This window comes from Protopterus annectens, chromosome 14.part0 (assembly GCF_019279795.1).
Source record: "Protopterus annectens isolate FY-2018-M chromosome 14.part0, PAN1.0, whole genome shotgun sequence".
Lineage (NCBI taxonomy): Eukaryota > Metazoa > Chordata > Ceratodontiformes > Protopteridae > Protopterus > Protopterus annectens.
In genome coordinates, this window is record NC_056748.1 from 163,984,338 (window position 1) to 164,010,949 (window position 26,612).

Sequence of the window (26,612 nt, forward strand, 5' to 3'; positions counted from 1 at the left end):
AAGAATCAAAATATTTTCACTTCATGGTATTGGATCAGTAACTGTGGGATACTCACTTCTGCTCTTCGATCCAGACACACACACATGCCCAGTTGACTGCAGTGACAACAGAACCCTTACCTGTCTAAGGTACACAGACTACAAAGCACAGTACTTTACACTAGCACCAAGCACCATGGCACAAGTCTGACATTTACCAGGCTGCAGGTGAACGTATAGTGGATGACATCAGCAGGCCATGTGGGAGACAAGATGTTGGGAGGCTTGCATAGGTTCATAGCTTCATAGATTCATAGGAGGATGCTAGCGTAATGGCCCTAAGGTGTTTGGAAGCCTATCTGTGTAAAAACACATGTATCTTACTGAGCATAAGAGTATAGTTAAATAGTCATTGTTAGCAGAGCGATTTTGTGAGCAGCACTAAGTGGTCCTGTCCATAAGGGCCATAGGTGCCACACCAGTGATGACTTTGCAATCACCCAACCAGTAGTCAAAGTTGCACTTGAACAGGGTCATTGCGGTGCACTACTTCACACACAGTGATAGCCCTTTACAGATGAGTGTGATTTGCTGGGGGATATATCTGTCTCCCCAGCATGTTCTGTCTATGTCACAGGCTAGGTTGAAAACCCTGGGGCAAGTTATTCTTGTCCCATTTGATTTGCAGATGGCAGCATTTCCAGTAGGGCAGGGTCTGAGACTGCTCTGTAGGCCAGGCATAGGTCGCCTCTCAGCAACCTGCATGATATTGAGTACAGTGACAGCTCTTTCAGTCTTTCCATGTATGTCATGTTTGGAGGCCCTGGATTCTCCCTGGCACAGACCAGTGTTTTCTCCAGTTGCTGCAGGTGTCTTGTGAGGTTCTGACAGAAGCCAGCATTGTTCTCAATTAGTGGTCTGATAAGGGTAGAGTACAGCAGAGGTATGACAGCCCTGGTCTTGGATACGATTTCCATATGTATGCTGTGCTCAGTGCAGAATGTGTATGTCACCACTATGGACACACAGTGTAGATTGCTATCGACATGTGTTCTCACGTCTCACAACACTGTGTTTGAACTTAGAGGGGGGCTATATATATCATAATTAGCAGGGGTACTTCATTGGTCAAAGGGGACAATGAGGCACTGTATGCTTTAAGGTTCAGTCCGTGAGTTTGGCACCAATCATTTGTGTGTGTCAGCCCCTTCTGTAACATGTTACCATTATCGGAGGACTCTATATGACTGCATCCAGTCATCTGCAATCTTGGTAAAACACAGGCCATCTACCATTGCCTGCACTTCAGGGATGTAGTTTGCAAACAGTTGAGGGCCTAGCATTGATCCTTGTGGTATTCTAATGTTAAGTGGCTAGTGGGGGAGGTGCAGTCCCCAACTGTGATAGTGTGTGTTCTGTCTGTCTATATAGATGGCTATCCATCTACTACTGTATGGCTTAATTTTTGCACGGGAGATCTTCACTATGACACATGATAGGGGATAGTGTCAAATGCCTTGGATAACTCAACATAGGCGGTATGTCCTGGTATCCCTCATCCAGGTCTTTGGGATCAGTATCAAACACGTCCACAAGGTTTGGTAAGCAAGATCTACCCTTGACAAAAACAAAATGGGTCAGAACAAGTGTGGTGAAGGTCACCTATGTCCCTGTGTATATGGTCCATGCTGATTCCTTCCCTAGACTTGCAGTTCTGCATATTACTAGATCGATGTGGATTTCATATCACACAACATTTGGTATTACATTTTGTATATGCTGGCATGGGCATATTTGTCAAGCCATTTCACAGGTACACATGATTGCCAAAATATATGAAAATGGAATGCTCTGAGATAAATTTGTACAAATGTTTCAGGGACAGTTCCTTTGATAGCAATTTTAGCATTTGAAAAATGGTTTATTAGCAAAATGTGTCATTTCCCTGTTCTTTTGGATGAGGGGAAGAGGAAATGTGAGTTACTGTTATGGCACAAACAAGGACATGTTGCTATTGTTACTCTCCTTGTTTTGTGACATGTTGCTCTTGTTACTCTCCTTGTTTTGTGACATGTTGCTCTTGTTACTCTCCTTGTTTTGTGACACGTTGCTCTTGTTACTCTCCTTGTTTTGTGACACGTTGCTCTTGTTACTCTCCTTGTTTTGTGACACGTTGCTCTTGTTACTCTCCTTGTTTTGTGACACGTTGCTCTTGTTACTCTCCTTGTTTTGCGACACGTTGCTCTTGTTACTCTCCTTGTTTTGCGACACGTTGCTCTTGTTACTCTCCTTGTTTTGTGACATGCTGCTCTTGTTACTCTTCTTGTTTTGTGACATGCTGCTCTTGTTACTCTCCTTGTTTTGTGACATGCTGCTCTTGTTACTCTCCTTGTTTTGTGACATGCTGCTCTTGTTACTCTCCTTGTTTTGTGACATGTTGCTATTGTTACTCTCCTTGTTTTGTGACATGTTGCTCTTGTTACTCTCCTTGTTTTGTGACATGTTGCTCTTGTTACTCTCCTTGTTTTGTGACATGTTGCTCTTGTTATTCTCCTTGTTTTGCATCCTGCCTGTTAGTATTTCACATCTGCAGACTGTTGTATGTTTCTCCAGTAGGTAATACTGACTGACTACCTTTCTGTTTTATCTGGAAACAGTTATTTTGCAGTTATTTTATACTTATGTGTATTATACTTCTGTTGTTTTTTAGGACACCTGGGACTATGCCACCCAGGTGTGGCAATGTGACAATCCTCAGAGACCCCTCTCACTGATGCTGAGTACCAGGTGATAGTGGATGCCTTTAGGCAACATGGTGCTTTTCTACTTGAAAGAGGATGGGGAGATATGGCATACAGAATGCAAATTTTGTGCCAAATTGTTGATGATGTGAATGCTGTGGATGACAATGGCAGGACATACAAGCAGTGCACCACAGGGCCACTGATGTGATCACATCTGCAAGCAGGAGAGAAGCTGCAATAGGCCATGACCAGATGGATACCGGGGGAGAACCTGCTATGGAGCCACCACTAACACCCAATGAGGAGTTCCTGGCCAATATCAGGGATCCAGACAGCTCAAAGGAGAGTGTAGTAAATCATGACCTGGATGTTAGTGCAATAGTTTCAGAGACAGCAAGCATATCCCAGCAAGAGCTTCCAGGTAGGCTATGGTATCTCAGCAGTTAAATACTATTGTATAGTAAAACAATTGAAAGCAATATGTTACTTCTGTGTCACATTCATTTTTTTTGGGGGGGGGGGGTTGAAGATTGCTACCGTTATTAGCTTAGGTTGTAGTTGTCAGCCATGTTCTTGTTGAAAGTATAGTTAATGACATATAAAAGGGTAAAAGTATTCTCAGTGTTACTTTTAAATGTGATGATGCTGCCCTTACCTTTTGCTTAACTTCTTCAGGACTATCTGGCTTGCACAGGAGAATATCACATGCACATGGTAAGCCAAAAATGTTTCTGTCAGTATGCTGACCAATTTAGAGAAATATTTTAGTGTGGGAAGTTTGTCAGGCCTGTTGTGTGTATTGCTGTACTGTCTGTAATAGTGGCAGCACTCTTAGTTTAACATATATTGGACTATAGCTGTATACGTATTAATATTTTCCTGTGTTTGTTGCCTTTCATCACAGGTGATCATCACAGTGGAAGTGTGAGCCCTCTGCCACCTGATGTCAGTGTATCATCAGATTCTGATGATGATGGTGGCTAAACAGAGGCACAGTTGTGGGGGTGCAGAGGTTAAAACTGCCACCAAGGTTGACATACAGCCATCTCCTCCAGTTCCATAAAATACAATCCGTAGGCCTATGCCTACCCATTCTACTGACCCCTCAGATATTGGACAAGTGGAGGGCAAGGCCATTGATCAGAGAAGTGTGTCTACTTAAGCTTCAGTGCCAATATGGCCATAGCCAAAGTGTGGGCAAGGTGCCATGCAGGAGGGTTGATAGGGGTGCTTGGAGGGGGCCTGCTGTCCCTCCTCCACCTGGTGCATGTGTCTCTTCCTGTGCCATTCAGCGTATGTTTAGGGCCAACATGGAGGCAGAAGCACATTCCCATAGGTGCTCCAGACAAATGCTCAGGGTTGTAGACCTGGCACAGGCTGGCATGCATGACTGCCTCCACCGTGTTGCCAGTTCAATGGATTGGATGAATGACATGATGGAATGAGGGGTGTCTGTCATGGAACAAGCATTGTCTGTGATGGAACATCTGTTGCAAGGGGAATGGTATCCTTGTGGGCTTAGATCGGCCACATCATCTGCTGTTAGCCAGCGTGGCCATGACTGATCATGCTCCCATAGCGATAGCACTTCCCCTGCTCTATCAGTGAGTGTGCTGTTCATACCCAGATGTGGCAGGCCATGGAGTCATGTCCCTGGGTGTCCCCATGAAGGAAGCTTGTCCAGCAGACATCAGTCAAGTTTGGGTAGCAGCAGTGCATCTGACTGTGGGTGTGGATGTGTCAGTGCAACTCCTGGTAGAGCCAATTCTTATAATCGGGATGAACAGCCACCTCTACAATGTTCACACCTGTCCGACATACCAAGACATAGACCCAGCACGCAGACACTCAAACACCAATTTCACCTAGAGAACCCCTACAGACACACACACAGACATCAGTTACATGGTTGAGCCGTGCAGCTTAAAATTCATTTTGTCTTACTGACCATTTTTTGGTTTATCCAATTGTCTGCCTGCTTCTCTTTCACTCACACAAACTCTCACTGGTCTTTTGTGTCATCCTAGCACCCCCCTCCCCCCACAACACGGTGTGCAAATGATAACTGTGCCATATCCCTGTTTTCTGTCTTTTGGATTCAGGGATACATACACTTTGTGTCTGATGCTCAGGGTGCATAGCAGACGTAGTGCTTAGTATATCTTTATTTGGGGTGTTGAAATGGTAGCTTTACTTTTCAGTTATCTAGGCCTTGGAGAGTAAGACAGCTGATAGCATCAAAACTTCCCAACTTTATTGTGAATGATCTTGTGAGGTCTGAAATTGCAGTGTGTATCATTACTTTCTGACTTCTCTCTCTAATGATTTTTAAGTACAAATGTATGGTGCTAGACACAGGGCATTCAGTGATCATCAGTACTTTTGAGAGGTATGACTGCGTAAATCTTTGATGCCTGAGGCCTACTACTTTAATGATGGACACAATAAGTCACATAGGTCTCTGCTGCCACATGTTAAGATGATTTCTGTAACAATCTCCCACTTTTTGCTTGCTTATAGTGCCAGTTACTGAAATACAAGGTTATGCCAGTCATTCATATTGTTACACAATACACTTCAGGCTCGAGACTTGCCTTGTAAATGCAGCAGTTGACAAGGCTGTAGTTCAGGGATGACTCTGTCTGATGCAAGCAGTACACAGCCAATACATAGGGAGGTAAAGGTTATGTGAGTTGCCTGTCATCAGTGGTACTGTATGTATGTGTGTAGGATGATGATTTCAGGCCTCTAGGTGGTGAGTGAGTGTGCTATGCATTGCCCTGCTGAAGCTGTTTCATCAGGATTATGTTGTGTGGCATGGCACATACTGTGAATATTTTTGTAAATGTCTGTGGATTGTACTGCAGGGCACCCCTAGATGTATCTAGGCACCAGAACTGTGACTTCAACAGCCCAACACACACTCTATGATATTTCTGGTTTGATCATTTGCCTCATTATGGTGTTCTTCAGTGAGTGTGTATGCATTTCTGATGTGTGTCATCAGCCATGGTTCCAGTGCATAGCCTGCATCCCCCAGCAAATGACTCTGTGGGATCCCCCCTCCAGAAAACATCTGGTACAGTTGAAAGATCTACCAGATATGTGAGTCGTGGCAACTGCCAGGATTTCCAGCACACATGTTCAGGATGATTCCCTTGGTATTACACATGACTTGGCAGTTGATAGAGTGGTAGCCCTTCCTGTTTATGTAGAGCCTACCCTGCTCACTGTGTGGTGCCTTAAGTTGTATATGTGTGCAATCGATGACACCCAGTACTTCAGGATAGTGTGCTACATGGTAAAACTCTTGCATATTTCTGGCTGTCTCCTCAGAACTACTGAGAAAATATACGTGGTCACTGGGATGTTGGAGCATAGCATTCAGGAATTTGTGGAGGATCCTGTTGCCTGTGACACCCCCAGCATGTCTTCTGTTGGTCTCTGAAAGGTACCTGCAGCTAAGATTCTAAGGGGTACACATACCTTTGTTTCCACTGGGATGGGTTCCCCTTAGTTGGCTCTGGCTCTGAGTTGAGGACGGCAGTGGTGGCAGAGTTACTGTGGTGTGTCCCTATCCACTCTGTATCATGCCACAATTTCCACTTCATGTAGGTTGTAAAAAGTAAGGGGCCTGAAAACTCTTCTCATTCTTGGCCTAGGCCTATTACTAGCAGCAGCATTGGCTTCAGCCTGTAGCACATACAAGTGAATTAAAGCAGCAGCAACCCCTAACATTCTGTCCGTGTAGACTCTTTTTCCATAGCTGTATTCCAAAAGTTTTGGAATTCTCAGGAAAAAAACAGCACTGAGTTTACACAGATGCTTTATAGCTTGTTGAATAGCTCTTCCATCTTGGATTGGTTGACTAACAAGCTGCTTATGCTGTAATTAGCATGCCACAATGTTTACCTTGTTTGCGCAGGGGTGTGCGCCTCTACATGGTGCTTACTGAATTTGAAACTCGCTGCTACCATAAACATTAAAGGGATATGGCCTTTAGTTGGTCTGCATAAGAAATGTCTTACGCTTTGTGTTTTTTAGAAATAAACCTTGGGCCACTCCAATTGATGTAAATGCCTGGTTAGATACACGCAGAAGGGAGCACTGTACTCAGTCATGGGCCTGATGAGGGCTGAGTGCAATGGCACTATGACTTCCTTTAATCTTGATGCCTTGCCTTTACTTATAACCTGAGCCATACAGAAGGATTTCCTCTCTACCATAGCTACCTGGTGGTCAAAGTTTAGGTTACTATCTATCTGTGTTCCTAGGTCCCTCACCATTGGGTCTACATTTAGGATTATGCTATCAATATTATAATTTGCAGGGATATCCGATTTACCAAAGGTTATGATTATGCATTTTGTAGCATTTCATCTCAGACCATGGTTTTGGCACCAGTTGTTTGTCATTTCTAGGCCTTTTTGTAGGATGTCAATATAATTTGAGGATTCAGTGATTCCTCCCAGCTTACAGTCATCAGTGAACTTGGTGAGCCAGAAGCCCCCGACATTGGCCTTGGGGTCCCAACACTGAGCCATGTGGGACACTGCTAGTTGCAGGTTTCTTATAAGAAGTGGATTCACTTATCTGGACAACATGTGTCATGTCAGTGAGCCAGTCTGCTATCCATCTGATGATGTAGGGGTTTATGCCTAACTCAGTAAGTTTATCTATGATATCCCAGTGGAAGATTGGCAAGGTCTAGATAAATGGTGTGTACTGCTTTACCTTCATCCATGGCCCTGGTGACTTTCTTGAAGAAGTCCACCAGACTGAACAGACAAGACCTCCCTTTGCCAAAGCCAAACTGGGTCTGGTCCAGTGTTTGGAGATTTCTTATGTCATTATTGATCAGGTTCATGACAATTCTCTCATTAGCCTTTCTTATAAGACTGGTCAAGCTTATGGGTCTGTAGTTCCCTGGGTCAGTTGATGGGCCTCCCTTGTGCAGAAGGGCAACTGTTGCAGTCCTCCATTCCTCTGGGACAAAGCCCATCTGGAGGCTGTGGTTAAAGACGGTTTTAGTGGCCCTGACAGATTCTGTTTTAAGCTATTTAAGAAGCATCCTGGAATGTTGTTGGGACCCATAGAGGCTGTGTTTTTGGCTTTAAAGAGTGCGGTAAGGACCTGTTCCCTCATAATGACCGGTAGGTAGATGGTTGCAGTATTTCTTTAGGTGTGGTAGGAGGTGATGGGCGGAGAGGGAGTTTGAACTGAACTTGTCAGCCAGCAGGCTTGCTATAGTTTCAGTAAGTGCTTATCTTTCTCGGCACATCACTGAGCATTTCCCCTGAGGTTACGAATATAATTAAAAAAGCCTTATGGCTATCTTTCACTTGTGAGGCTATCTTTGTCTCATAGTTAGCTTTGGCAGATTTGACCAGCTCTCTAATTTGTTTGTTTAGACTTGTGAGTGCCTTTTTACACTGTTTTGTCTGTTTCTTTGGAGAGGATTTTTTCCTTTTATTGAATAGCCTATTCATGCTAAGGACCAACTTTGCAAGTAATCATAGGTTTGACTCAGACAGGTGCTGCTTCCTCTATGCAGCTATGAATGAGGTTGTGCAGTGCTTTTGTGTACAGCTCAGAGCACAAATAGTGCTCCACTTAGCAAAACATGTTATGGAGACAATGAAATACAGTGCCTTCCTGGCTTGGTAGGTATTAACGAATAAGATGGAGACAGAAGGCAGATTGATGGTAGCAGTTCAAGAAGTGCTCAGTTGTAACAACCAAACAGCAAGAAATGACCTCGCGCAAACCATCTAATAAAACAGAAGCACTCAAACCATTGACCACAATGGAGAACTTTACTTGGCGCTTTCGTCTACACACGCAGCATGTACTTCTTTAGAGTAATCCACAGTTATGCAGATGCACATTAGGGTCAGTGGGCAGAGTGAAGGTTCAGATATGCTAGCAGTCAAGGAATTATTCAAATAATGTTGGTCTGTATCGTGGGGCCATGTGCAAGGGAGTGCACACAGCCCACCAAACTGAATTAGTAATTTAAACTTTGTATCACTGAGTGGAACAGGAATTAAAGACAGGAAGTGTCTGTGGTAGGGTTTTTCATCAATAAGATGTTCTTGTCTAGAATGTGGGAAAACTACTCCAGACCCTACTAACTGAGCACCAATCATTCTTCTTTAAGGGGTGAATCTTGACCTTTCAATGTGGGCACCTCTGATCATGACCCATTTATTTTCTAGAATTTAACCCAAATTTTTTAAGCCCTGTACACATATATAACACTGCAATTTTTAGAATAGGAAAACATTTGCAAAGAGACTTTATATGTTTTCAGTGGTATAGCATTAATATGTGATATGAGATTAGCTACCATATAAAGTGTTTAGTGTAGCTTTCTGACTGTAAAAGTTTGGATAGACTATCAGCTCTTCAATGAAACTAGAGCAAATTTTTGCTCTATCAAAGGAAAAGATTTCACTGACATCCAGCACAGTCTTTGAGGTGAGCATCATTATGTCAAGCAGACACGGAGCACCTGGATGAAGTGCAGCAGGTAACTCAGAACATTATAAAGAACGTATGTCTTGTTTCACAACAGGTTCTGCTAGGGTTTCCCCAGTTGCAGCATCTGTTTATTTTGGGTACCTCTTGTAGCAAATGTGGGAAAGTCTACTGCTGCTGAATGAATCTTCCATTTCCCAGGCTGTCAGACAGAGGCAGTCTCTGTTAATCTCAGGTTTGTTGATCTGCATGCCTCTTCAGAGGTGACCTGTCACATGGGACCACAGTATAAGATTCAGGTCACAAACAAAAGTCATAAGTATAATGTCATAGATAGACTTCACCTCCAGGTACTGAACTTCTCAACCTGGCTGGTTGATTAGACATTTGCTTCTGGAACCATCACCCAAATGCCATGAACCTCTGTCACACATCCCTACCCAAATACCGTGACCCTCTTTCACACATCCCCACCCATATACCATGGCCCTCTGTCATGCACCCCAGTGCCCCTTTGTTCACACGAGACTGGTTGCACCTTACTTGGAGCTGAATGAAGTGTGGCAGCATTAGGTGTTGGGTTGTCTAGAACCACATGACCCTTGGATTATATTTTTGATTAGGACTGGCTATTGACACACACTAGTTTTATTTAGGATTATAATCTCTGTTTTGTCACATCATTTTATCTGTATTGTCACTTTCCAGTGATAAAGTTTAACAGAACTTGAAGAGAATGTTGATTTGCACAGGGGACTTGAATGCCATTATACATGTGGCAGATCTTGGAATGAGGGATGTGACTTGTTTGAAAGCTTTGGCCAAAGCCATAAGTGAAGTATGTGTAATTTCCAGAGATTGCTGATACAGTAGTCTTTATGCATTACTCAGGATCATGTGACTTATGATATAAAACTGACATATTCACCTAACCAAAGACACAACTGAAGAGTATATATGTGTGAAGGTCCTCTGACTGCTCATATCAAAGCAAGGGATGAAATATTGCTATTATACTCTGTGGTTACCCAGGAATATCTCCCTCTTGCAGTTTGGAGACCGATGGCACTTTTCACTCAACTCCCAGGGTTTCAACCTAAAGTGAAAGAGATCTCAGAGGTCTTCTGCCACTCATGCTTTTTTTTTAAATTACCTGCCTGGCTTTATGATGCACATAAAGTAGTATCTGAATGTCACATGACGAGTTTGGGTAAGTGGGGTACAGTTTGGGTAAGTGGGGTACAGAGTAGATGCTCATGTGCAGTGTCTATGATCAGCTGGTACATTGTTTACTGCAGGGCACACAAGGAAGGAACACATATAATAAGGCCAGGGTCTTCCTTCTTAAAACATGAGTTCAGGACCTTTTGGATTTGCAGGTCATCGAGACAGTAAAGAAGATCCTGTATGCATGTATGCGAAGTGTCTTAAGGTGCTCATCAGAGGGAAATATCTCAGGAAAGAATGTCATGGTGAGATGTTTCATAAGTCATTATTTCAGGAGAAAAATGTCTGTGCTAAGGATAGTTTGCAGTGGTTTATACAATAATATGGAAGAGGCAGTGTGTTATGACTGTGGATATAGCAAATTATGTATGAAGACAATACTGTTATGGCATGAGATCATGGGAAACCTCCACAGAGTCTGAGAATTTCTAGTGGTGTGACAAGTCTGAGCTATTAATGTAAATGATGAAAGGAAGAATTGTTGCATAATCAAATTGACAATCATAAGGTGTGAATTATGATTGGAAAGAATATTCCAGTAGGTACTTGACTATGTTTTTCATCTGCTGCTACCATGGTTAGATTATTGTGTAACTGCTATTTTTTAACTTATCTACCTCTGTGAATGACTAGTTCCATCTGTTATACAAGGATATTGCACTGTTTATTTGCTATCTACATATAAGTATAGGTGAATGTTTAGTATAATATACCCACTCGTAACTTGCTATGTGCTAACTCATGTTTCTTATAACTACCTTGTCTATCTTGCCTCCTTAAGTTCCCTGCTCTACTTGTGCTTCCAGCACTAATCAATTTGAACCTAAAGGAACTCCTGCAACTAACTGTGACATACCTCACAACCTATCTGCCCTACAAACCATATAATAAGGATACAAGAAAAGTATGTGTATTAAACAATTCCTGCCTGAATTGCCATTCTACTAGTGTACTGCTGCTACAGGTGGTAATTTACGTATTGAGCTAAGGCAGCCAGCAGCCTCCCCCCATTCTATACATAAATCACTCTCTCTCTTTCTCCCATCCTCTTTAGAATCCCTTTTTTTTGACTAAGCGCCCACCTTTCCCTTGATTTCTCCATCTGACCCCTCCTTACATCTGCCTGCATTTTTAGGCCTGTCCACTAGGTGGCACCCTTTACCAGCCTCACTCCCTTCTCATCCTCTCTATTACCAAGCTTCTTACCCTATTTCTCCTGTTATACCTGCATTGCTATCCTGTTCTCCCACCTTACTCTTTTCTACTTCTTGTCTACTACTACTTTTCCTAGGAACACTTCTCTCTGGCCTTTATCTCATCTGGCTTTTAAAGCTTACCTTCACATATTAGTCCTGCTGATTGTTTTTCCTCTACAACTGCTGCAGTCTCTGTGTCTACCCGCTCCGTTCATCCTGCGGGCTCACTCCGCTCTCCTCCCTGCCCCCAATTTCCACCCGCCCCCAAGGGTCCTACTCTTATACTTTCTAACCACACCTCTTCCTCTTCCCATTACCCCTCTCTCCATTTCCTATTGCTCAACTTTTCTTTCATCTCCTATCCCTAACCACTCCCCTCCATAATCTCCACTCCCTCCTATCTGTACTCACTACCACCTTAAATACTTACATCTACACATATATAGAACAAATAGCCAATCCTTCCAAAAGGCTAATCCAACCAACCCTTTTCTAATTCTACTCTAACTATTTTACCACTACCACTTCTAACCAGTGCCTATCTACTCTCCTCATATGAACACCCAATATATCCACATACTAACTACCCCAACCAACAAACCAACTCTCAACCCTTACCACACCTGCATGACCATGCAAACATAACATGCTCACCTAGCTACCTACATGCAAAGTATCATAGAACACTTCACATTAAATATATCTCAAAAAAGTGTTACCTCTTTACAGCAAATTTCCTAACCCAAGCTATCTTGTACAACTCCTCACAGTAAAGGACAGTGATATTCATCCTAACCCTGGCCCAACAGCAACCCCTATCTCCCTTCACAACCATAATCAATCTTGCAATTATCTCCTTACCAAACCTTCAAACTCTCTCCTACTAGCACATCTTAATATATATAGTATCATCAACAAAGTCACTCAACTCCATGCTCTTCTAGAAGTATATTCTTTTGATATTATCTGCCTAACAGAAACATGGCTAAAACCTGTCATCAAAGATAATGAAATTATCCCGCCTGGATATAATATCCTAAGAGTTGACAGAGTAGCTAAGAAAGGTGGTGGGGTTGCTATTCTTTTTAAATCTGGCTTGCAATTAAGAACTTACAACTGTAATATACTCCTAAACTCCAGTACTGAAATTATCATCTCTAAACTTGAACTTAACAGTGGTAAATCAATCTATATTATCTGTATGTATTTGCCCCCTGGTAATAACATAGTCACCTTGGAAAATATCCTCTGCTGGCTATCCCAACACCTGCCTCAAGAAATCATAATCCTAGGCGATATAAAATTAGACTGGAATTCCTATAGCAGTACTCTTCCTACCACCCACATAAACCTATATGGTTTCTCTCAAACCATTACCTCCCCCACCAGAATAAATAAAGCTAACAAGAAAGCAAGCATATTAGACTGGATTCTCACAAACAATCCCACTCACTACTATGAGTCTGGAACCCTCCCCGATGATTTAAGTGATCACTCACTTACCTACATCATCAGACTAAAAGCAAACACCCCTTCTCCAATCTCTATCAAACAAATTAGATCCAAAAAGAAATTTAACCCTGATCTGTTCCAAATGGAACTAACAGCATGCAATTGGGTTCCCTTAAAACAACTTCCATTAGATGAAGCTGTTAATTTCTTTAATTCTACCTTACTAGCCATTCTTAATCACCATGCTCCATCCAGAGCTATTAGAATTAAGGCCAAGTCTGCCCCATGGCTTTCTTATATAACCAAACACAAAATTCATCTCAGAAATAAACATTAGGCCAAATGGAGAAAGACTAAAAACCCTGCTGACCAACAAACCTTTAGACAGCTAAGAAATGTCACTAAGAAGGCCATACTCTCTGATAAACAAAACTACTACTTACAATATCAACAACCTAACCACAACAACCCACAGAAATTCTGGGTTAGCATTAAGCAGTTACTCCACCCATGTCAATCCACTACACCTAACCCTCAAAATACAGATAGGAAAAATCCCATCCATACAGCTAATACCTTCAATACCTTCTTTACAGATGCTGTCCACTATCACATAATACCTTCACATTACCTTCATACTCCTCTACCCCACCCCTCACATTTCATTTCAAACCTGTCCCAAGCACATTTATCCAAACCCTACTGAATAAACTGAAACCATGCTCCCCTTCTGCAGACTTGCTGCCTTCTGAATATCTACAGCTATCATCCAAGGCTGTTGCCTATCCTATTTCCATACTGATCAACAGAACTATTACTGAAGGTTACATCCCCACCTTATGGAAAGTCTCCCATATTATCCCCCTACATAAAGATGGACATTCCACTGAGCTATCAAACTATTGCCCCATTGCCCTACTTTTACCTTTAGCTAAAAGTATGGAAAAATGTATCCATAAACAACCACTCCACCACTTAATAGAAAACAATCTACTTTCTAACTGTCAACATGGATTCAGACCTTCACACAGTACTACCACTGCCCTCCTTTCCTTTACTGACTACATTAACAGGAAATGAAACCTGAATAATCTTTCTTCTGATCTATTTATCGACCTGTCTAAAGCATTTGACATGGTAAACCACCAGATTCTCATTAACATACTTAAATATCTGTCATTAGACCCACTTTCCATAAAATGGTTCCAATCCTACCTTGACAAACGACAGCAAGCAGTACTTTGGCATAACTCTTTATCCACCCAACTATCTGTTTCCTTAGGTGTCCCTCAGGGGTCCATACTAGGACCTCTTCTTTTCTCTATATTTATTAACGACCTTCATCTAGCTATCCCACAAGCCACTTGTATACAATATGCTGATGACTCCACATTATTATGCTCAGCTACATCCTCCCATGACCTTCACTCTCTCACCCAAAAAATATTCAACATAGTTGAACAGTGGTTCACTCAGCGTTGCCTTTGTTTGAACCCAAAGAAAACAAAACTCCTCCTCTTCACTCCAACCCGAAAGTCCTCTCCACTACATTTCTCTGTGACATCTACCAATGGCACAATAATATCTCCAGAGTTCACCACCAAAGTACTAGGGGTCACCATCGACAATAACCTTAACTTCGACATCCACATCAACAATACTATAAAGACTGTCAACAAAAAAATTGGTACTCTCTATAGGATTAAACCCTTCCTTTCCCCTACTGCTAAAACTGCTATTGCTCATACTCACTACACTCCTTTATGCCTCACCCATTTTTACTAATCTCTCCAAGAATAATCTCAGCAAACTAGAAATGTCCTATAATAACATTGCTAGATTTGCTACAAGCAACTCATTTTGAACCCACCATTGTATAAACTTAAACCAGCTAGGATGGTTAGAACTTCATCACCTGATTAAATTTCACCAACTAACCATTGCCCACAACATTCTTTATAAACCTTCCAGCACTCCAAGTTTAACAAACCTCATTACCCCCTATAAACATCTGAATTCCTTACGCTCATCACACAAACTTCTTGTATAGACCTCTAAACCTCATAACAGGGCTGGGGATTCTCTCTTCTCTAATACTGTAGGTAAATCCTGGAATCTTCTCCCTAATGACCTCTCCTCACTCATCTCCTTATCTCTCTTCAAAAACAGACTTAAACTTTACCTCAAATCATACTGGCTATGCCCCTGTCCCAAACCTGACTAGTCCTATACCTCTACAAACTCAACTTACCTATCTAGTCCTTACTGTCCTCTGTTACATCTTTCCATCGTACTATACTTTTCTTATCTACCTTTTTCTACATTATTTATATTCTCTTTACATACCTTTTCTTAAGTAAATCCATTATATCATCACTACACATCCACCTTCCTTTTCTCTGTTTCTGACCTAACCTGTACTATGTCTCTGTACACTCAATTTGTACTATTTTTGACTCTTGACCTCAGTGTACATCCTTTCAATCCTCTAGGTTTTTACTGCACATTACCATTGTTGATGACATTTTTACTATGATTGCTATTTTTTATTATTATAATATCTGATGTTTGTGTATTGTTTGTACTTATACTTTATGTTGAATCATGTCTTTGGAGCTTTTCTCCCTGGGCCTCTACTGAAAATGGACATATATCCAGTTAGACTAGCCCGGTCAACAAATGTAAAATAAAATAAACGGTACCTCCAAAGCTGAGAATACATTGACTCGTGTATAAAGCTAGCCATGCTGTCTGCTACTGCAGATTTACTTTGAATTGCTTTTGCAATGTTTCACTGAACTGTGAATTTTATACTGAACAATAAACACGCTGACACAAAATAAGCTCACTTCTCTGTGAATTTACTTTGCGACAGACAGCATTATGGACATTTACAGAACCTTTAGAGAAGCTGAAGCTTTGGATACCCTTAGTAGTGCATTTGTAGCATGGGATGTGACAAGCTAACATAGGCTAAACTGATGGGCTAGAAATGAACTAAGACTTAGTACTCCGCTGTTTAAGCAGATCAAAATCATGTCCTTTATGGAGGTTAAACTTGAGTTTGTCTTGATATGCTCAAATTGGCTGTAGTATGTGCAGTAGTTTCTCTAATTATGGAAAGTTAGCAGGGGCACATGAAAATGGATGAGACTTTAGATACAAAAACGAATCTGTGATAGAGATCTTAGAGCACAAATACTTTGAGGAAGAGAGATCAAGAGTTTGTCAGTGTCAAATATTTAAAAGACCCACAGAGATGTATTTAATCTATTTTCATACTCCATCTGTCAAAGGTGAGAGTTTATGTGGACAACAGAATTGAGAGGGTAGACTGTATCTTGTTATTGTTGGTTCCTGACCTCAGTAATAATTCTGTTGTCCTAAGGATGTTTGTCTAGCACTTTCTACACAATTTTTCTTTTTGACCTCGGATTGGGTGGTTGACCTCAGATTAGGTGGTGCTCCTGAATGTCAAACAATCAGACCACTGCTGGTGATGCCTCGCAGAGATACTGGGCAACTGGACATGCATTTTTGCTATGTGATCTTAGATGAGTGCTCTATTTGGAAGATGATGAGGAGACATCTCAAAGCAACTGGAGTGAGAATGATATGCTTCTGACATTAATAGTGGCACCATTGCTTACAGCTGCACACATATTGCTACTTGTGGTACAAGCAAAGCTGCACACATATTGCTACTTGTGATACAAGCAAAGTCATTCTAAGAGTTATTAGTGGTGACAAAATGTATCAGATGGGTGTGACAGCAGGATGACTCACTGATGTAAGAAAGTGACAAGAACTAGTACGTAATTATTGTCTTAGGAACGTTATACTGATTTCTAAGAATGGAGCCTTCTTCAGAGCAAATATATCCTAGATCAAGTATTGTCTATACTAAAGGATGTCACTGAGCAATTTATGTAATGTTGGAGTGAAGCCATCCATCCATCTGTCCATCCACCCATCCCTCCATCCATCCGTCCATCTGTCTAATAACCATTTCTCATTTTTGAACATGATGGGTGCGATATCAACTGTGAACATCATACAGAGCTAATGATAATTGTTAAAAATGTGTATGTACACTGCATGTAAACAGTAAGAAATATCACCATGATTTAATTTTCTGTTAATTCTGCATGAATCTATGTCATTGTTTCAGTTGTGATTTAATAAAGATGCTAAAAAAAGAATTTGAGCAGCTGAAATATTGTCTACACTGAATCTTGCATGAATGCTAGTTGTGGGAAAGAAGTTTAACAGAAATTTGTTTAGACAGACTGAGTTACATTATCCCTGCACTATTTAAAATATATAATCTTATAAAATATTACACATAATGTTATATACATATGTACATATGTATACACACACACACACAGTATATATATATATATATATATATATATATATATATATATATATATATATATATATATAAACACATTATAAATATATATATGTATGAACACATTATAAATATATAATGTATGTGCTTATGAAAATGTGTTCATGTAAGCCTGAATATAAAAAAAAATTTAACTGCACTTGCTGGGCTCCTTGAGTCCAAGGATTGACACACTATTATTATTCTGCTTTTACTAAAATATTGCTCTTACAGAAACCACAGAAAACAAAATAGGGGGATTCTATAAATCGAACAGTCATTTCCACCCTTTCCTATCCCTTTACTCCATCTCATATCATTTATTGAGAGGGGACTTATGCCTGGCCTATGAGGCGTTCTCTGATCCAGCCCTGATGAAAAGGTCCAGGAATGTTGATGATACTAGTTGGTTATTGTCGCAATGAAAGTTAATAGTATTAAAAAAGGAGAGTAAGGCAGTGCTTGTACTATGGTTTAGTCAAAAACTGTGCTGTGCAAGGAATAGTTTATTTTCAAGGAGGTACTCAAGTCGCTGAGAGGAGACACACTGCTCCAGTATTTTTGTTAGGGAGGGCCAATGACTATAGATCTGTAATTATTTAATTCAGTTGAGGTGCCTCCTTTGTGCAGGAGTACAATAAAATGCTGTTTCCATATTTTAGAAACATAGGATTCCTGGGGGGGGTCTGTTAATAAGTATGGAGAGTGCACAGGCAATTGTCTTTCCTAGCAGCTTGAAGTGTTCTCCAGGAATATTGTCTGCTGCAGCCTAGGATACTGTCAGGGCCCATTGATGCAGTGGAGAGAGCATTGATGACCTATTTCCTAGTGAAAGTGCTATACTTGATGGCATTTCCACTGGAGAGACGGAGGGTGGGGAGAGAGGGGTAAAGTTAGAGCTGAATTTGCCTGCCAGTAGGTTTGTAGGCTTTAGGTGAACAATGGCTAGTGGTGTTAGAAAGTGGGTTTTTAATAATTGTTGTAGGGACTGGTTTAAGGGTAAATAAAGGATAGTTTGTAGGCTTTAAGTGGACTATGGCTAGGGTTGTTGGTAGTCAGGTTTTTAATTGCTGTATTGCTGTTGTTGTAGGGACTAGTTTAGGGGTGAAAGGCAGATAACTTTTAGGCTTTAAGTGGTCTATGGCTAATGGTGTTGGTAGATGGGATTTTAATTGTTGTTGTAGGGACTGGTTTGGGGTCAAAGTCAGCTAGATTGTAGGTTTTCAGTGGATTATGGGTAGTGGTGCTGTTTGATAAGTTTTTAACCAGTGGTGAAGCTGCATTAATGAAGTGGGAAATAGATGGCTCCTACTTTCATGTTACTTTCCTGTGACATTGGGTTGAGCTAGGAAGGTTTTCTTGGTTTTAGGAATTTGTTAATGGATTCCCAGAAACTTTGTGGGTGATTAGGTGGTTTATTTTGATGACTAAAGTAAGTTTTTTCTCCTTGTTAAATGGAATTTTGACTTTGTCACATAGATTTTTGTACTTTTGACCGCTGAAGGGGCTTTATTAGACTGCCACCATTCCCATGCTCTCTCTTTCCTTTTCTTTAGCTTCTTTTTTGGCCTAGTAGGCCAAGAGGCTGGATACAGCATTACTCTTTTTCTTCTAACTGGGGCTTGTGCATTCAGAATGGTTAAGAACATATTGTTAAAGGTTTCATATGACTTCTCTAAAGGGAGGTATTTTAGTGGATGCCAATTTCATTTTTGTGGGGTGGATATAAAAGTTTCAGAATTAAAACTAGCTAACTTATGAACTAGACTGTAGCAAGGATGAAATGAGTTTGATTTTGAATTGTCTGTTGGTAAGATAGTTTGGAAACCATTTTGTTGTGGTAGGACTAAGGCCTGAATTAGTTAGGACAGTAAGGTCAACACTATGCCATTCCAATCTATATTTGTTGACCTTATCTATATTTAGAAAGCTGTGGTCAGTTAGTGTTCTTATTGCAGTCATGGTACTCTTATCTGACCAGAAGCCATGTTGGTGGAGTGAGAGCATGTGACACCAGAAGCCATGTTTGTGGAGAGAGATTATGTGACACCAGAAGCCATGTTGGTGGAGTGAGATCATGTGACACCAGAAGCCATGTTGGTGGAATGAGAGCATGTGACATGCTTTCTAAGTAATTTGAACATTGTAATATACTAGTTTTTCAAACATGTTACCAAGAATGGAAAAAAAAAACACAGGTGGGTTAGAAGTCAGAAGAGATGGCTGAGTTGAATTTTTGGTATGGGTTTGCTTATGACTTCTTTCCCGATAAAGGGAAATATATTTGGTCAGGCACATATATTGCAGATTTGCTGCAGGGGCTGAATTTGGCATTATTTACAAAGATAAATAAACTGTGAGTATATTTTTTCAGCCCCAGGAGGGACATCTAATTGAATTTTCTCTGGCTGCTATTTAATTTCTTTGGATTCAATTAATTACAAGTAAAGGGGATGACAGGGCAACCCTCTATGAAGGGATACTCTATGGAAAAGGCTATTGTTGGAGTTGCAAGTGTCTGAGATGGGGAAGAGAAAAATTATTTTAATAAGTCCGAATGGAGTAAGCTGCCAGATATTTTTTGTATGCCATTTGATGTGCTGCTATTGCTTTTTGTTTGATGACCCATTAGGTTATTAAAGTGACTATCAAAAGCTTTAGATTTACCAGTCTTGTCTTGAGTAGTTTGACTTCTGCTGTCTTTCAGCTTTCTTTGCCTCTTCAATGCTATTTTTAATGCAGCATGCAAAACTGTTTGGTTTCATTTTTAATTCTACATTTATTATTAAGGCAGAGTGAATGGGGTGCTTATGTTAATATTGGTTTTGTAGTTATTTGGTATGTATTGTCCAGTTTTTTTTTAATGTGACCAAACATTAGGACCAAGAAAAATATGTGAGTTGTATGGAAGGGGGTTTTAGAGGGTTTATTGAAAAGGAGGATTGTTATGGTTCTGAGGAAAGAGCTGTGCCATAAGTGAATTAATGAAGAAAAGGGTCACATAATGAATTATTGTTTAAAATGGTTAGGGTGGGGGGTCACTATCAGTATAAGGATGATGTTTATAACAGACTGATTGCAAGTAGGTAGGGAATAGAAGGTAGGTAGGTAGGGAAGTAGTGTGTGTATGCGTGCATGAGAATTTGTTCTTGGGCATAAAGACAAAGACCGTCTTGATTCTGTCAAACACCTCCTCATCTTTTGCTGCTTGGCTACCTTCCCCATCAGCACAATTGCACACATGATGTGGTAGGGTCTGTTTGTGCTGGCCTTTATTTTGGAATGGAATGCATCATGCATGCAGGGAAATATTTTTTCTTTCAGTACTGGTCTGCTCATGTGTGTAGGTGAATATTTTCTCTTTCAGTACTGGTCTGCTCATGTGTGTAGGTGAATATTTTCTCTTTCAGTACTGGTCTGCTCATGTGTGTAGGTGAATATTTTCTCTTTCAGTACTGGTCTGCTCATGTGTGTAGGTGAATATTTTCTCTTTCAGTACTGGTCTGCTCATGTGTGTAGGTGAATATTTTCTCTTTCAGTACTGGTCTGCTCATGTGTGTAGGTGAATATTTTCTCTTTCAGTACTGGTCTGCTCATGTGTGTAGGTGAATATTTTCTCTTTCAGTACTGGTCTGCTCATGTGTGTAGGTGAATATTTTCTCTTTCAGTACTGGTCTGCTCATGTGTGTAGGTGAATATTTTCTCTTTCAGTACTGGTCTGCTCATGTGTGTAGGTGAATATTTTCTCTTTCAGTACTGGTCTGCTCATGTGTGTAGGTGAATATTTTCTCTTTCAGTACTGGTCTGCTCATGTGTGTAGGTGAATATTTTCTCTTTCAGTACTGGTCGGATTTAAATTGCATGTCAAAGCAATAGAGGAGTGAAACTTGACTTCCTCTTTTTGGTTTGCTGCTACTGGCAGTGATTCCAGCAGTGCAGCCTTATAACCTCTCTTTTTCTGGAGGCAATGCCCTCACTTATGAGAGGAGCAGTATAAAATGCCCTTCTTACAACTGTGGATACATGGGGATTGAAGTTAAGGTTGCTGTCAACCCAGATCTGTCACCAATGACTGTGCTCTTAGGGTATTGCTATTGATATGGTAGTTTGCAGGAACATCACTCTTGCCAAAGGGGATGATAATGCATTTTTTTTAATTAAGTTTAAGATCATGACTTTGGCACCAGTCATTAGTCTGTGTAAGAGCTTCTTGCAGGATGTTGACATCACTAGGGGTTTCAGTGATCGGATCACTCCCAGTTTGCAGTCATCAGCAAACTTTGTCATCCACAATCCTTTAGTTTTAGCCTGTACTTCGGAGAAGTAGATTCTGAACAGTAGGGGTCCCAGAACTGATCCCTTTGGGATACCACTGGTTATGGGTTTGCTGGAGGAGGTGGAATCCCCTGTTTTGACCATATCAGTTCTATCAGTGAGACGGTTTGCAACCCACCTGACAGTATATGGGTTGATACCCAACTGGGTGAGCTTATCAATGATGCCTATGTGGGGGATTGTGTCAAATGCCTTGGCTTAGTTTAGGTAGGCCATGTGCACAAATTTGCACTCTTCTAGTGCTTTGATGACTGTCTCGAAGAAGTCCACCAAGTTTAACAGGCATGATCTCCCCTTGACAAAGCCAGACTGGGTGGGGATGAATATTTGGAGATTTCCTATATCTTTGTTAATAAGGTCCACAATGATTTGTTCCATAGCCTTGCAGATAAGGCTGGTCAGGCTAATGGGTCTATAGTTCTTGGGGTCCGTGGATGCACCCTCTTTGTGCAAAGGGATAATGGTAGTTGTTTTCCATTCTGCTGGGATGAAGCCAGTGCTTAGGCTGTGATTGAAAAGCGTCCCCAATGGTGATGCTAATTCTTATTTTAACCTATGTAGAACACAGCTCATGATGTTGTCTGGTCTCATAGAGGCTGTGTTTTTGGCCTTGGAGAGGGCATTTAAGACCTGCTCCTTGGAGATACTAGGTGAGGGACAGGTGTTGGGGATGCTTTGGCTATATGTGGCGAGGACAGGGGAGTGAAGTTTTCACTGGACCTGTCAGCCAGCAGGTTTGCTATATCCACATGTTCTATATATGTAGTACCATTAACGAGTTCAGTGCAAATCTGGGCCTCATTTGTGAGGTTACGGATGTGACCGAAGAATGTCTTGTGGTTATCCTTAGTTAGGGAAGCTAATTTGGATTCATAGTTAGCTTTGGAGGACTTCACTAGGAGTCTTATTTGCTTGTTTAAGTTTGAGGAGGGAGTGTTTCTAGTTTTGAAATGATTCCTTCCTACTCTTGGACAGCAATTTCTTCTATTGTATAGCCTATTAATGGCAATTGTCCACCAGGCAGGTTTGTTTTTCCTTGAAGATCTTGCTTTGGTTCTATCAGGTATGGCAGAGTCCATACAGTTATGTAGGTGCTTGTATAAAGCATTGGTGTATAACTCAGCATAGGTGCCTGGTCCATCAGTGGGGGAGGGGCTATGAAGCTATTTATGCTGTCACGTAAGAGGTTATAATTGGCCTTGGAGAAGTTTTTTTAGTCTACTTGTTGCTAAGGGGGTGTCTTGTGTCGTAGTTATGTCTAGCGAGACTAATTTGTGGTCAGATCTCACCAGGGATGGCCACACACTGGGGGTGGTGCAGTGGTGCCCCATGTTGGTGAGCACCAGGTCCAGGATGTTTGAGCCCCTTGTGGGTGTGTCACCCAGCTGGTCCAGGACACTGGAGTTAAAGCCCAGGAACCTTTGGGCAAGTGAGTTAGAACACGTATAATTTGCTCAGTCTATAGATGGGTAATTAAAGTCACCCAAAACCAGGGTGTTTGGCTGTATCTTGATGGACTCATGTAGATCCAAGTAGGGTGAGTGGATGTACTGACTCTTGGAGGGGGTGCTATAGCTGGCGATGACCTGAAGAGGGGTCTTACTTACAGTCAATTGCACCTGAAGTAATTCAAGGGTATTGTGTTTAACCAATCTAGAGGTGTATTTATATTTAATGAATATTGATACACCACCTCCTTTAGTTCTCTTGCCTTCAGTTTGTGGTCTGAACTTGTGGAAGGAAATGTAACCTGGTGTAGCTGGGGTGAGGGCTGTTTCCAGTGAGTGTAGTTTCTGGTTTAGACTCCTAGTGCTTAGCAGCATAAACTTTAGGTTGTTTTTAGAGGGTATTTTTATGTCAGGAATTTTGTTCTTGTGACATTACCTAAAAAAGGCACTATTGGGATGGCAAGAGCCTTAGCCAGTAACTGAAATCCCAGGGGTGACAGATGAAGACAATCTTTGGGAAAGCTTCAAGGTCTTGTTCTTGTTTCACTAACAACCTGCAGTTGTTTGGTGGTGTTCCTAGCTTCAAGGTCTGCCCACCATGTCATCCTGGGCTGAAATATATGGATCCCCTTTGAATGACACCAGAAACTTAGCCAATTGTTGAAGTCAATCACTTTTTGTCTGTATGGTTTGTACTGAGGTATTATACTAGGTAAAATGCTGCATAAGGCTAGGGACATACCTGCCTGAGATACATAATCAAAGAGCTTAGTCATTTCTCTCTACATATAGTCCAGTGAGGTAAGTGTCAAGTTGTTCAAACCAACAGTTCTAGTTCTTAGTGCTTTTACTTAATTTTATTATATTTGCTTAGCATGCACACTTACAAGGTCTCCCTCTCCTTTTCCCAATCCCTGCTGTTGAAATTAACTGCCACTAGCTGGCAGCAGAACACCACTAAACAGCTGAATCTTAGCCCAGATTAGCAAAACAGTACTCTACGGTTATTTAAATTCTCCAGTATTACTGTCTACTGTAAAGTCACCCAAGTCCCTTCAAAGCAGTTATTTTTCCATTCACTGTGAATAAATAGTGGAACACAGTAGCTGGCATTATCCCTGCCATTAAACTACAATGCTGCTTACCTTCATTACTTATTCTCCTGATACTTTTTTTCCCCAGCTCTTACCTCCTAGGTAGGGCTCTAGATCATCCCCCCACTGAATATCCTCCCTCCTCCCCTTCCCTTGATAGTGTCACATTAGGCTTCCCCATTAGTCCTGCACCTAAACAAACAAAGTACTCTGAAAATACAGGTTAAAGCTATTTCACCTGCACCCACATACACAAGGTGCTCTGATAGTATACATTAAAACTGTACAAATTTACTCTCGGTCACTACCTGCCCTGGAAAGGGCATACTGATTACCTCTGCAGTCCCGTGATCTATGTGGGCCCCACTCCGTTCGCCTCACTATGCTTGGCTCATTCTGCTCCCCTACCCTGCCCCCATTTCCCACACACCCCACTATACCCACATTTATTTCTAACCTCTCATCACCTGGCCACAGCCAAACCAATCAACTACCTCATAATAACATCTTTAGTCACACCCCTACCTGACTCACCACCTATATCTGACACATTATTTATTTATTTATTTACATTTTTTGACCGAGAGTGTCCGACTGGACGTAGGTCCATTTTCAGTGAAGGCCCGGGGAGAAAAGCTCCACAGTTAAAATATACATGCAGTAGTTACATTGGATTTACATAGCAATTAACAATTTGACCAATGTAGCAATTAAAAAATTTCAAACATAGTTACAGATGAAGAGCATAGTACATCAGTAGAGAACTAGAATCTTTATCATCTGTGGAGTACATAACAGACATTAACAATTGTTACAATAAGGAGTTCCTGCTGTATAATAAGTAATTAGGCTTATGAGCATCCGAGCTTGTTATAATCAAGGTAGTTAGTGGGGTGCAAAGAAAGGTAGTGGGTGGATGGGGTGGGTGATATTAGAGGGGGAGTTGCAAGGGCATAGCCAGCATGTTTTTAGGTGCACGTTTAGTAAAGTTTTGAAGTGGGTGCATGATGGTACAGAGGTAATTGTGGGTGGGAGGGAGTTCTATAATTTGGCTATAGCACAAGAGAGTAGTGCTTATCCAGCAGAGTTATTGGCTTTAGTGACCTGTAAGTGATTTTTGTTGCTGGATCTTAGTGGTCTGGTGGTGCGATAGGGTTGGAGTAGATTTTGGAGGGATGGGACGTTTAGTGGATGGTTTGCTAGTTTGTGGGTAAGTGGGAGTTGATGCCATTGAAGGAGGTGAGGTAGTTCAAGCCAGCCCAGTGCAGCAAGTGAGAGACAGTGGTGACTATGGTAGGGATGCCCCTGTGGTGAATTTGGTGATTTTGTTGTAGCAGGTCTCGAGCTTGTTTAGATCGCATTGCCTTAGGTTGGTATATATTGGAGAGGCATAAAGTAGGGTGGAGAAAAGGTGGGAATTTGCTACTGAAATCTTTGCTGCTTTGGTGAGAAGTTGCTTATTTCTGTATAATGCTCCTCGTTTTTTGTGGACTTTTTTATGGTCATGGATATGTGAATGTCAAATTTTTAATTTATTGTCTATTTCCACTCCTAGCAATTTGGTGTGTACTGTTGGGTGTATAGTGGTGTTGTCTTTTGCTGTGATGTTAAAGTGAGAGTTGTTTTGAGTATGTTTGGTGGGTTGGAAGATGAGTAATTTAGTTTTGTTTGGGTTGAGTATTAATTGTGCATCGGATAACCAAGTTTCAACACAGAAAAAGTCTTCCTGTGTGACATTTTGCAGTTTGGGTAGGGACTGGGCTGAACAGATGATGGTTGAGTCATCTGCATATTGTATGAGTGTGCCATGTTTGGTGGCAGAGGCTAGATTATTGGTGAAAATAGAGAAGAATAAGGATGGATCCTTGGGGAACCCCTATAGAGACAGGTAGTTGGGGAGATATGTCATTCTGCCATACAACGGATTGTTGGCAGTCAGACAGGTAACTCTGAAACCAGTTGGTGACTGAGAGAAGGATAGGTTATTGAGGACAGAGGTGAGTTTGTGTGGGACCATGTCGAATGCTTTAGATAGGTCTAGGAAAGTAGCAGAGGAGAGATAGCCATTGTTTTTATGCTGAAGGATAGTGTTTGTAAAGGAGAGTAAGGCAGTGGTGGTGTTATGGTTTTGGTTGGAAACCATGCTGAGTATTGGAAAAGAGATTGTTAGTAAGGAGGTAGTCTGAGACCTGAGAGTGAATGCATCTCTCTAGTATTTTGGAGAGTGGAGAGAGAATAGCTATGGGGTGGTAATTGGTTAG